Raw genomic sequence first — 11861 nt, forward strand, 5'->3', positions numbered from 1 at the left:
GCCGTTATAACTGTAGCGTTGTTAGGCTAGTCATCGATTAGTCGAGAAGTGCGATTTTGGTCGGATTTCCGGACTCAATGTCATAAATAATTTCCAGATGTTCGTTCGGCGTGATTCTCATTACGTCTTGAACTTATAATTAACACGGAAAATCAATTTAAAACGCTGGTTTGCCCCGATTAAGCCGATTCTTTTGTGGAAGGCTAGTCTTGAGCGCTTAAAGACCGGGTTTTGGTTGAGATTTAAGATGCGTTGGCGCCGTTAATAATTACCAAGTGTCACACTTGTTTAGTCGGATCACAGGTCATGTCTCATTTCACTCGGGTGTCAATGTCACGTCTAATTCCAAAGAAAAGCCCCTCTTTTCTCTTTCATAGTATTTCCTGACCTTACTTTATTGTGATAAACCGTAACTGGAGTATTGTTAATGACTAGCATATTCCTTCAGCTTAGAAAGTCTCAAAATGTGCTCAATTTCTGTAGCCACCTTTTTGAAAATCAGCTCAGAAAGCTCAATGGTATAAGTCAAATGAGTCCAATGAGCTTGATCAAATGAAAATATGGTGCATATATTATAGCCCTGCTTGTCTAAATCACATTTCTTTTTTGTCAAGCAATGTAACTGATGTTAACAGAGGCCCTTGAAGCCCGAACTTAGCCTGTCATTTCAGGATATGTTGTATCTAAGAGACCTGTTAGCCTTTGTTCTATGGCAGTCATTTAGGACATGATTTCTAGCCAAAAAATACAACTCTTAAAAGCACCGTTTCTTGTTCATTTCATTTCTACGGATCATTCTGAAGTGATTTATGATGCAAAGCAGAATATCAATCCTTTCTTGCAAATTCAAGAATATACCCTTGTGCTTTCTGAGCTGATTTTCCAGAAGGTGGCTACAGAAATTGACGTTTTTGTTACCTTTTCTTAAGATATTTATTTATTTATTTATTTATTTTTTTTTTAGCGTTTCTTATTGAATTTCACATCAGTAACTTAATAGATTACAATGGTCATTAGCAAATATTTATAAAACCAAAATATTTTTCTACTACCCCCCCTCCCCTCCCTCCCTGATTTGCTAACCTAGCCCCACTCTCTCTCAAACGTCTTCTAACCGCGCAACGATTTGGCTTTGAATTCGGCGCGCGCTCTGAGATCAGAACTAAGTCATTAGACCTAGCGTTTCGTTTGGCTTCCTGAAGCAAAGTTTTCCTGAGGACATCATTAAGTCTAGTGAGGGGAGAAGTCTTACGAGTGCAGTTTCTGCCTCGTACTAATATGCTTGCTACCAATAGTCCTCTTTTAAGCTAAACGAGTAATTTTCAGTTACTCGGGCTTGGACTATTAAAGGCTTGTATATTGTGGGCTTTGCTTGAGGAGGTGACAGTCTTTGGCTTTAAAAAGTAGGTCTTAGGGATGAGTTCTTTTCGGGCAACGTGAAATTTTCGCGAATTGTTTACCCAGCCAAAGACTTAATATATTTTTGTGGTGGAAAAGGGCGCTAACCCTTCCCTTTTCAAATGTTGATTTCAACATCCGGGATATAAGCTGATATGGAAAACACTAGCAAGAATGGGCAAGGATTTTCTCTTCAAGAAGCGTGAGTTTGAAAAGCTATTCTATTATTTTTCGCCGTTATAACTGTAGCGTTGTTAGGCTAGTCATCGATTAGTCGAGAAGTGCGATTTTGGTCGGATTTCCGGACTCAATGTCATAAATAATTTCCAGATGTTCGTTCGGCGTGATTCTCATTACGTCTTGAACTTATAATTAACACGGAAAATCAATTTAAAACGCTGGTTTGCCCCGATTAAGCCGATTCTTTTGTGGAAGGCTAGTCTTGAGCGCTTAAAGACCGGGTTTTGGTTGAGATTTAAGATGCGTTGGCGCTGTTAATAATTACCAAGTGTCACACTTGTTTAGTCGGATCACAGGTCATGTCTCATTTCACTCGGGTGTCAATGTCACGTCTAATTCCAAAGAAAAGCCCCTCTTTTCTCTTTCATAGTATTTCCTGACCTTACTTTATTGTGATAAACCGTAACTGGAGTATTGTTAATGACTAGCATATTCCTTCAGCTTAGAAAGTCTCAAAATGTGCTCAATTTCTGTAGCCACCTTTTTGAAAATCAGCTCAGAAAGCTCAATGGTATAAGTCAAATGAGTCCAATGAGCTTGATCAAATGAAAATATGGTGCATATATTATAGCCCTGCTTGTCTAAATCACATTTCTTTTTTGTCAAGCAATGTAACTGATGTTAACAGAGGCCCTTGAAGCCCGAACTTAGCCTGTCATTTCAGGATATGTTGTATCTAAGAGACCTGTTAGCCTTTGTTCTATGGCAGTCATTTAGGACATGATTTCTAGCCAAAAAATACAACTCTTAAAAGCACCGTTTCTTGTTCATTTCATTTCTACGGATCATTCTGAAGTGATTTATGATGCAAAGCAGAATATCAATCCTTTCTTGCAAATTCAAGAATATACCCTTGTGCTTTCTGAGCTGATTTTCCAGAAGGTGGCTACAGAAATTGACGTTTTTGTTACCTTTTCTTAAGATATTTATTTATTTATTTATTTTTTTTTTTTTTAGCGTTTCTTATTGAATTTCACATCAGTAACTTAATAGATTACAATGGTCATTAGCAAATATTTATAAAACCAAAATATTTTTCTACTACCCCCCCTCCCCTCCCTCCCTGATTTGCTAACCTAGCCCCACTCTCTCTCAAACGTCTTCTAACCGCGCAACGATTTGGCTTTGAATTCGGCGCGCGCTCTGAGATCAGAACTAAGTCATTAGACCTAGCGTTTCGTTTGGCTTCCTGAAGCAAAGTTTTCCTGAGGACATCATTAAGTCTAGTGAGGGGAGAAGTCTTACGAGTGCAGTTTCTGCCTCGTACTAATATGCTTGCTACCAATAGTCCTCTTTTAAGCTAAACGAGTAATTTTCAGTTACTCGGGCTTGGACTATTAAAGGCTTGTATATTGTGGGCTTTGCTTGAGGAGGTGACAGTCTTTGGCTTTAAAAAGTAGGTCTTAGGGATGAGTTCTTTTCGGGCAACGTGAAATTTTCGCGAATTGTTTACCCAGCCAAAGACTTAATATATTTTTGTGGTGGAAAAGGGCGCTAACCCTTCCCTTTTCAAATGTTGATTTCAACATCCGGGATATAAGCTGATATGGAAAACACTAGCAAGAATGGGCAAGGATTTTCTCTTCAAGAAGCGTGAGTTTGAAAAGCTATTCTATTATTTTTCGCCGTTATAACTGTAGCGTTGTTAGGCTAGTCATCGATTAGTCGAGAAGTGCGATTTTGGTCGGATTTCCGGACTCAATGTCATAAATAATTTCCAGATGTTCGTTCGGCGTGATTCTCATTACGTCTTGAACTTATAATTAACACGGAAAATCAATTTAAAACGCTGGTTTGCCCCGATTAAGCCGATTCTTTTGTGGAAGGCTAGTCTTGAGCGCTTAAAGACCGGGTTTTGGTTGAGATTTAAGATGCGTTGGCGCCGTTAATAATTACCAAGTGTCACACTTGTTTAGTCGGATCACAGGTCATGTCTCATTTCACTCGGGTGTCAATGTCACGTCTAATTCCAAAGAAAAGCCCCTCTTTTCTCTTTCATAGTATTTCCTGACCTTACTTTATTGTGATAAACCGTAACTGGAGTATTGTTAATGACTAGCATATTCCTTCAGCTTAGAAAGTCTCAAAATGTGCTCAATTTCTGTAGCCACCTTTTTGAAAATCAGCTCAGAAAGCTCAATGGTATAAGTCAAATGAGTCCAATGAGCTTGATCAAATGAAAATATGGTGCATATATTATAGCCCTGCTTGTCTAAATCACATTTCTTTTTTGTCAAGCAATGTAACTGATGTTAACAGAGGCCCTTGAAGCCCGAACTTAGCCTGTCATTTCAGGATATGTTGTATCTAAGAGACCTGTTAGCCTTTGTTCTATGGCAGTCATTTAGGACATGATTTCTAGCCAAAAAATACAACTCTTAAAAGCACCGTTTCTTGTTCATTTCATTTCTACGGATCATTCTGAAGTGATTTATGATGCAAAGCAGAATATCAATCCTTTCTTGCAAATTCAAGAATATACCCTTGTGCTTTCTGAGCTGATTTTCCAGAAGGTGGCTACAGAAATTGACGTTTTTGTTACCTTTTCTTAAGATATTTATTTATTTATTTATTTTTTTTTTTTTTAGCGTTTCTTATTGAATTTCACATCAGTAACTTAATAGATTACAATGGTCATTAGCAAATATTTATAAAACCAAAATATTTTTCTACTACCCCCCCTCCCCTCCCTCCCTGATTTGCTAACCTAGCCCCACTCTCTCTCAAACGTCTTCTAACCGCGCAACGATTTGGCTTTGAATTCGGCGCGCGCTCTGAGATCAGAACTAAGTCATTAGACCTAGCGTTTCGTTTGGCTTCCTGAAGCAAAGTTTTCCTGAGGACATCATTAAGTCTAGTGAGGGGAGAAGTCTTACGAGTGCAGTTTCTGCCTCGTACTAATATGCTTGCTACCAATAGTCCTCTTTTAAGCTAAACGAGTAATTTTCAGTTACTCGGGCTTGGACTATTAAAGGCTTGTATATTGTGGGCTTTGCTTGAGGAGGTGACAGTCTTTGGCTTTAAAAAGTAGGTCTTAGGGATGAGTTCTTTTCGGGCAACGTGAAATTTTCGCGAATTGTTTACCCAGCCAAAGACTTAATATATTTTTGTGGTGGAAAAGGGCGCTAACCCTTCCCTTTTCAAATGTTGATTTCAACATCCGGGATATAAGCTGATATGGAAAACACTAGCAAGAATGGGCAAGGATTTTCTCTTCAAGAAGCGTGAGTTTGAAAAGCTATTCTATTATTTTTCGCCGTTATAACTGTAGCGTTGTTAGGCTAGTCATCGATTAGTCGAGAAGTGCGATTTTGGTCGGATTTCCGGACTCAATGTCATAAATAATTTCCAGATGTTCGTTCGGCGTGATTCTCATTACGTCTTGAACTTATAATTAACACGGAAAATCAATTTAAAACGCTGGTTTGCCCCGATTAAGCCGATTCTTTTGTGGAAGGCTAGTCTTGAGCGCTTAAAGACCGGGTTTTGGTTGAGATTTAAGATGCGTTGGCGCCGTTAATAATTACCAAGTGTCACACTTGTTTAGTCGGATCACAGGTCATGTCTCATTTCACTCGGGTGTCAATGTCACGTCTAATTCCAAAGAAAAGCCCCTCTTTTCTCTTTCATAGTATTTCCTGACCTTACTTTATTGTGATAAACCGTAACTGGAGTATTGTTAATGACTAGCATATTCCTTCAGCTTAGAAAGTCTCAAAATGTGCTCAATTTCTGTAGCCACCTTTTTGAAAATCAGCTCAGAAAGCTCAATGGTATAAGTCAAATGAGTCCAATGAGCTTGATCAAATGAAAATATGGTGCATATATTATAGCCCTGCTTGTCTAAATCACATTTCTTTTTTGTCAAGCAATGTAACTGATGTTAACAGAGGCCCTTGAAGCCCGAACTTAGCCTGTCATTTCAGGATATGTTGTATCTAAGAGACCTGTTAGCCTTTGTTCTATGGCAGTCATTTAGGACATGATTTCTAGCCAAAAAATACAACTCTTAAAAGCACCGTTTCTTGTTCATTTCATTTCTACGGATCATTCTGAAGTGATTTATGATGCAAAGCAGAATATCAATCCTTTCTTGCAAATTCAAGAATATACCCTTGTGCTTTCTGAGCTGATTTTCCAGAAGGTGGCTACAGAAATTGACGTTTTTGTTACCTTTTCTTAAGATATTTATTTATTTATTTTTTTTTTTTTTTTTTAGCGTTTCTTATTGAATTTCACATCAGTAACTTAATAGATTACAATGGTCATTAGCAAATATTTATAAAACCAAAATATTTTTCTACTACCCCCCCTCCCCTCCCTCCCTGATTTGCTAACCTAGCCCCACTCTCTCTCAAACGTCTTCTAACCGCGCAACGATTTGGCTTTGAATTCGGCGCGCGCTCTGAGATCAGAACTAAGTCATTAGACCTAGCGTTTCGTTTGGCTTCCTGAAGCAAAGTTTTCCTGAGGACATCATTAAGTCTAGTGAGGGGAGAAGTCTTACGTGTGCAGTTTCTGCCTCGTACTAATATGCTTGCTACCAATAGTCCTCTTTTAAGCTAAACGAGTAATTTTCAGTTACTCGGGCTTGGACTATTAAAGGCTTGTATATTGTGGGCTTTGCTTGAGGAGGTGACAGTCTTTGGCTTTAAAAAGTAGGTCTTAGGGATGAGTTCTTTTCGGGCAACGTGAAATTTTCGCGAATTGTTTACCCAGCCAAAGACTTAATATATTTTTGTGGTGGAAAAGGGCGCTAACCCTTCCCTTTTCAAATGTTGATTTCAACATCCGGGATATAAGCTGATATGGAAAACACTAGCAAGAATGGGCAAGGATTTTCTCTTCAAGAAGCGTGAGTTTGAAAAGCTATTCTATTATTTTTCGCCGTTATAACTGTAGCGTTGTTAGGCTAGTCATCGATTAGTCGAGAAGTGCGATTTTGGTCGGATTTCCGGACTCAATGTCATAAATAATTTCCAGATGTTCGTTCGGCGTGATTCTCATTACGTCTTGAACTTATAATTAACACGGAAAATCAATTTAAAACGCTGGTTTGCCCCGATTAAGCCGATTCTTTTGTGGAAGGCTAGTCTTGAGCGCTTAAAGACCGGGTTTTGGTTGAGATTTAAGATGCGTTGGCGCCGTTAATAATTACCAAGTGTCACACTTGTTTAGTCGGATCACAGGTCATGTCTCATTTCACTCGGGTGTCAATGTCACGTCTAATTCCAAAGAAAAGCCCCTCTTTTCTCTTTCATAGTATTTCCTGACCTTACTTTATTGTGATAAACCGTAACTGGAGTATTGTTAATGACTAGCATATTCCTTCAGCTTAGAAAGTCTCAAAATGTGCTCAATTTCTGTAGCCACCTTTTTGAAAATCAGCTCAGAAAGCTCAATGGTATAAGTCAAATGAGTCCAATGAGCTTGATCAAATGAAAATATGGTGCATATATTATAGCCCTGCTTGTCTAAATCACATTTCTTTTTTGTCAAGCAATGTAACTGATGTTAACAGAGGCCCTTGAAGCCCGAACTTAGCCTGTCATTTCAGGATATGTTGTATCTAAGAGACCTGTTAGCCTTTGTTCTATGGCAGTCATTTAGGACATGATTTCTAGCCAAAAAATACAACTCTTAAAAGCACCGTTTCTTGTTCATTTCATTTCTACGGATCATTCTGAAGTGATTTATGATGCAAAGCAGAATATCAATCCTTTCTTGCAAATTCAAGAATATACCCTTGTGCTTTCTGAGCTGATTTTCCAGAAGGTGGCTACAGAAATTGACGTTTTTGTTACCTTTTCTTAAGATATTTATTTATTTATTTTTTTTTTTTTTTTTAGCGTTTCTTATTGAATTTCACATCAGTAACTTAATAGATTACAATGGTCATTAGCAAATATTTATAAAACCAAAATATTTTTCTACTACCCCCCCTCCCCTCCCTCCCTGATTTGCTAACCTAGCCCCACTCTCTCTCAAACGTCTTCTAACCGCGCAACGATTTGGCTTTGAATTCGGCGCGCGCTCTGAGATCAGAACTAAGTCATTAGACCTAGCGTTTCGTTTGGCTTCCTGAAGCAAAGTTTTCCTGAGGACATCATTAAGTCTAGTGAGGGGAGAAGTCTTACGTGTGCAGTTTCTGCCTCGTACTAATATGCTTGCTACCAATAGTCCTCTTTTAAGCTAAACGAGTAATTTTCAGTTACTCGGGCTTGGACTATTAAAGGCTTGTATATTGTGGGCTTTGCTTGAGGAGGTGACAGTCTTTGGCTTTAAAAAGTAGGTCTTAGGGATGAGTTCTTTTCGGGCAACGTGAAATTTTCGCGAATTGTTTACCCAGCCAAAGACTTAATATATTTTTGTGGTGGAAAAGGGCGCTAACCCTTCCCTTTTCAAATGTTGATTTCAACATCCGGGATATAAGCTGATATGGAAAACACTAGCAAGAATGGGCAAGGATTTTCTCTTCAAGAAGCGTGAGTTTGAAAAGCTATTCTATTATTTTTCGCCGTTATAACTGTAGCGTTGTTAGGCTAGTCATCGATTAGTCGAGAAGTGCGATTTTGGTCGGATTTCCGGACTCAATGTCATAAATAATTTCCAGATGTTCGTTCGGCGTGATTCTCATTACGTCTTGAACTTATAATTAACACGGAAAATCAATTTAAAACGCTGGTTTGCCCCGATTAAGCCGATTCTTTTGTGGAAGGCTAGTCTTGAGCGCTTAAAGACCGGGTTTTGGTTGAGATTTAAGATGCGTTGGCGCCGTTAATAATTACCAAGTGTCACACTTGTTTAGTCGGATCACAGGTCATGTCTCATTTCACTCGGGTGTCAATGTCACGTCTAATTCCAAAGAAAAGCCCCTCTTTTCTCTTTCATAGTATTTCCTGACCTTACTTTATTGTGATAAACCGTAACTGGAGTATTGTTAATGACTAGCATATTCCTTCAGCTTAGAAAGTCTCAAAATGTGCTCAATTTCTGTAGCCACCTTTTTGAAAATCAGCTCAGAAAGCTCAATGGTATAAGTCAAATGAGTCCAATGAGCTTGATCAAATGAAAATATGGTGCATATATTATAGCCCTGCTTGTCTAAATCACATTTCTTTTTTGTCAAGCAATGTAACTGATGTTAACAGAGGCCCTTGAAGCCCGAACTTAGCCTGTCATTTCAGGATATGTTGTATCTAAGAGACCTGTTAGCCTTTGTTCTATGGCAGTCATTTAGGACATGATTTCTAGCCAAAAAATACAACTCTTAAAAGCACCGTTTCTTGTTCATTTCATTTCTACGGATCATTCTGAAGTGATTTATGATGCAAAGCAGAATATCAATCCTTTCTTGCAAATTCAAGAATATACCCTTGTGCTTTCTGAGCTGATTTTCCAGAAGGTGGCTACAGAAATTGACGTTTTTGTTACCTTTTCTTAAGATATTTATTTATTTATTTTTTTTTTTTTTTTTAGCGTTTCTTATTGAATTTCACATCAGTAACTTAATAGATTACAATGGTCATTAGCAAATATTTATAAAACCAAAATATTTTTCTACTACCCCCCCTCCCCTCCCTCCCTGATTTGCTAACCTAGCCCCACTCTCTCTCAAACGTCTTCTAACCGCGCAACGATTTGGCTTTGAATTCGGCGCGCGCTCTGAGATCAGAACTAAGTCATTAGACCTAGCGTTTCGTTTGGCTTCCTGAAGCAAAGTTTTCCTGAGGACATCATTAAGTCTAGTGAGGGGAGAAGTCTTACGTGTGCAGTTTCTGCCTCGTACTAATATGCTTGCTACCAATAGTCCTCTTTTAAGCTAAACGAGTAATTTTCAGTTACTCGGGCTTGGACTATTAAAGGCTTGTATATTGTGGGCTTTGCTTGAGGAGGTGACAGTCTTTGGCTTTAAAAAGTAGGTCTTAGGGATGAGTTCTTTTCGGGCAACGTGAAATTTTCGCGAATTGTTTACCCAGCCAAAGACTTAATATATTTTTGTGGTGGAAAAGGGCGCTAACCCTTCCCTTTTCAAATGTTGATTTCAACATCCGGGATATAAGCTGATATGGAAAACACTAGCAAGAATGGGCAAGGATTTTCTCTTCAAGAAGCGTGAGTTTGAAAAGCTATTCTATTATTTTTCGCCGTTATAACTGTAGCGTTGTTAGGCTAGTCATCGATTAGTCGAGAAGTGCGATTTTGGTCGGATTTCCGGACTCAATGTCATAAATAATTTCCAGATGTTCGTTCGGCGTGATTCTCATTACGTCTTGAACTTATAATTAACACGGAAAATCAATTTAAAACGCTGGTTTGCCCCGATTAAGCCGATTCTTTTGTGGAAGGCTAGTCTTGAGCGCTTAAAGACCGGGTTTTGGTTGAGATTTAAGATGCGTTGGCGCCGTTAATAATTACCAAGTGTCACACTTGTTTAGTCGGATCACAGGTCATGTCTCATTTCACTCGGGTGTCAATGTCACGTCTAATTCCAAAGAAAAGCCCCTCTTTTCTCTTTCATAGTATTTCCTGACCTTACTTTATTGTGATAAACCGTAACTGGAGTATTGTTAATGACTAGCATATTCCTTCAGCTTAGAAAGTCTCAAAATGTGCTCAATTTCTGTAGCCACCTTTTTGAAAATCAGCTCAGAAAGCTCAATGGTATAAGTCAAATGAGTCCAATGAGCTTGATCAAATGAAAATATGGTGCATATATTATAGCCCTGCTTGTCTAAATCACATTTCTTTTTTGTCAAGCAATGTAACTGATGTTAACAGAGGCCCTTGAAGCCCGAACTTAGCCTGTCATTTCAGGATATGTTGTATCTAAGAGACCTGTTAGCCTTTGTTCTATGGCAGTCATTTAGGACATGATTTCTAGCCAAAAAATACAACTCTTAAAAGCACCGTTTCTTGTTCATTTCATTTCTACGGATCATTCTGAAGTGATTTATGATGCAAAGCAGAATATCAATCCTTTCTTGCAAATTCAAGAATATACCCTTGTGCTTTCTGAGCTGATTTTCCAGAAGGTGGCTACAGAAATTGACGTTTTTGTTACCTTTTCTTAAGATATTTATTTATTTATTTTTTTTTTTTTTTTTTAGCGTTTCTTATTGAATTTCACATCAGTAACTTAATAGATTACAATGGTCATTAGCAAATATTTATAAAACCAAAATATTTTTCTACTACCCCCCCTCCCCTCCCTCCCTGATTTGCTAACCTAGCCCCACTCTCTCTCAAACGTCTTCTAACCGCGCAACGATTTGGCTTTGAATTCGGCGCGCGCTCTGAGATCAGAACTAAGTCATTAGACCTAGCGTTTCGTTTGGCTTCCTGAAGCAAAGTTTTCCTGAGGACATCATTAAGTCTAGTGAGGGGAGAAGTCTTACGAGTGCAGTTTCTGCCTCGTACTAATATGCTTGCTACCAATAGTCCTCTTTTAAGCTAAACGAGTAATTTTCAGTTACTCGGGCTTGGACTATTAAAGGCTTGTATATTGTGGGCTTTGCTTGAGGAGGTGACAGTCTTTGGCTTTAAAAAGTAGGTCTTAGGGATGAGTTCTTTTCGGGCAACGTGAAATTTTCGCGAATTGTTTACCCAGCCAAAGACTTAATATATTTTTGTGGTGGAAAAGGGCGCTAACCCTTCCCTTTTCAAATGTTGATTTCAACATCCGGGATATAAGCTGATATGGAAAACACTAGCAAGAATGGGCAAGGATTTTCTCTTCAAGAAGCGTGAGTTTGAAAAGCTATTCTATTATTTTTCGCCGTTATAACTGTAGCGTTGTTAGGCTAGTCATCGATTAGTCGAGAAGTGCGATTTTGGTCGGATTTCCGGACTCAATGTCATAAATAATTTCCAGATGTTCGTTCGGCGTGATTCTCATTACGTCTTGAACTTATAATTAACACGGAAAATCAATTTAAAACGCTGGTTTGCCCCGATTAAGCCGATTCTTTTGTGGAAGGCTAGTCTTGAGCGCTTAAAGACCGGGTTTTGGTTGAGATTTAAGATGCGTTGGCGCCGTTAATAATTACCAAGTGTCACACTTGTTTAGTCGGATCACAGGTCATGTCTCATTTCACTCGGGTGTCAATGTCACGTCTAATTCCAAAGAAAAGCCCCTCTTTTCTCTTTCATAGTATTTCCTGACCTTACTTTATTGTGATAAACCGTAACTGGAGTATTGTTAATGACTAGCATATTCCTTC

The sequence above is a fragment of the Pavona decussata genome, unplaced genomic scaffold, assembly GCF_977016875.1.
Source record: "Pavona decussata unplaced genomic scaffold, jaPavDecu1.1 SCAFFOLD_283, whole genome shotgun sequence".
In the NCBI taxonomy this organism is placed as follows: Eukaryota; Metazoa; Cnidaria; class Anthozoa; order Scleractinia; family Agariciidae; genus Pavona; species Pavona decussata.